Source organism: Nannospalax galili, unplaced genomic scaffold (assembly GCF_000622305.1).
Source record: "Nannospalax galili isolate Female #2095 unplaced genomic scaffold, S.galili_v1.0 scaffold10809, whole genome shotgun sequence".
Classification (NCBI taxonomy): Eukaryota; Metazoa; Chordata; class Mammalia; order Rodentia; family Spalacidae; genus Nannospalax; species Nannospalax galili.
In genome coordinates, this window is record NW_008359815.1 from 1,635 (window position 1) to 3,993 (window position 2,359).

Consider the following 2,359-nt stretch of genomic DNA (forward strand, 5'->3'; position numbering starts at 1 on the left):
AGCATATTATGTAACATTTTCTACTAATCCCTTGATTTAGACTGGTATCATTAGAAATCTTCCCAAATTCTGATCCATATGGGATTTATTCAGGAGTTCAGATTCCCAGCCAGTGTTACTTATTTACTTATCTCTATCCACATTCATGTTTATTTTTCAAGCTAAAAAAGGCATTCATTTAAACTGATATTTCTAATTCATTGCCAAAACCATGTAATTTTTAAAAATATTCTCCTTTCAAATAATTACTTTTCCTAAAATGAAGATCATGGTCCTTATTGTATTTCTCATTGAAAATAAACCTTACTTATTATTACTATGGGCCTGCACATGGGTACGTGATAGGGCTGGGCATGCATGCCATTGCATAAATGTGGAGGTGAAAGGACAATTTATTGTGTCTGCTTTCACCTTACATGTTTACATGGATTCTAGGAACCAAATTTAGGTAGCCAGACTTGCTCAGCATGGCCTTTATTAACTAAGCCATCTTTCAGGCCTCTTTACTATATTACATTTATTTATTTAATCCTCTTGTCAAAATTCAATGTCTATATTATCAGCTTTTATACCTCACTTGAAAATAGCTTTGCCAACATCGACCCGTGGTGTTACTCCCCTCAGGTCCATTCTGTGAGCATCTTTCTGCCTCTGCATTGGTGTGTTTTTCACACTCCCTGGCTGGATTGCTGTACAAGCAACCTCTTCCCATGTGAATGGCGTCCTCATACCATCCCTGTTTGTCAATCACAGTGAACATCTGAGGCAATAGTTCTGAGCACCACCACCTATAGATACCTCTGCAACCCACTGAGGCTGCAGCTACACCAGAGGGAGCTTCACATTTGCTTCCACATGTTTCCCTCATCACCCTGCTTAGGTGTTGTTAGCCTAAAGAAGGACATGGCAAAATGAGTTTTCTAGGGAGCTACAAGTCACTTTTTTTGGTTGTAGATTATGGAACTGTAGAGATTCTAGAAGATTCTGTGGTTTCCATGTAAGAATAGATAACACATTGAAAATTTGTTTGTCAAATATGCTCCATGCTGCATGGTACTTTAGGCATTTGTTCCTGTATAATGTTCTACAGAACACATTTTTTGCTGTATGGAATCCCAGGAGTGAAATGTAACCTCTAGGTGACCCAACCATCATTATTGCTGTCTAACCTTTAGCAATCAGAGTCAGCATCTACTGCCAATTACTTCAGAATATCAGCAGCTAATTATGCCAATATTAGGAGAAACCAGGGATATCTGCTAAGTTCCTGATATAAGTGGCATCTGACTTTGAATCTGAAGGCCCTGGATCTGGGATAGAACACACGTAAGCAGCCAAAAGTTTGAAGATGTTGATACTTATTACTGACTACGTTATGATGCGCTTCCCCCAACAATGATTAAAGTCATGGCATAAACTTCAATAGGAAGCTGCCATTTGAAGCTGGTTGACTTTTCTGCTCCTCTGAGTCCTCTATCAGTTGAGAGGATTTCTCAGAGGCTACAAGGTTTTGAAAGACACTAAAAGTTTTGAAAGAAGTGATAAGAAAAGGTTCTCATCTCCTTAGCATTTTACAATTCTCTTCTGTTTCAGCAGCACAGATATAATTATGCTTCCCTTTGACTTCACTAAGTTCAGAGGTGAACCACCAAGGTACTAGGGTTAAAGTACCTTTTTGGGTTCATAAATTAAAATCTGAATGGATATTTAAAGCAGGTATTCTACTAATGTAGCAAATTAGTCAACACGAAGGTGCTTAACTGGCTTAGGAAAGGGACATCAAATGGTCAGGATGACTGATACTAGAATTGGGGGATGTTCTACTTTTGCTTTAATGACAGAGCTCACTTCCCATTGAATAAAACCTACATAAGCATGTTTTCCTTACACCTACCTTGGTAACCCAGACTTGGGATACTGATCAATCTGCATGAACTTCATAGTTATGATTCTGAAGTACTCACCACAATCCACATGAAAATCTATATTTGCTCATGTGTATTTAGTTCTCCTATTTTGATTCTAAAATCTCATGAATAACTCTAAAGGAAATCATCTAATAAATATGGTTAATCTCTCAAAATTTGTCCAGAAATGAACAACAACTTATTTTAAAGATAACTTATTACAAAAGCAAAATTGCAGGTTCCCTTAAAAAAACTTTGAAAATATTAATCGAAAGGAGGTTTGCATCCATATTTTCTATGTTTGAAATCATTACCATATATATAATGTCATTTGTTCTTTTGTGTTCTGACATTATATGATGTGATCCTGGACTTGATGGTAAAACTGTGAGCATTTCTCCCTCAATACCATGATTTCTGGAAGCACATTTTTTACCTTCATTTTTTTTCTA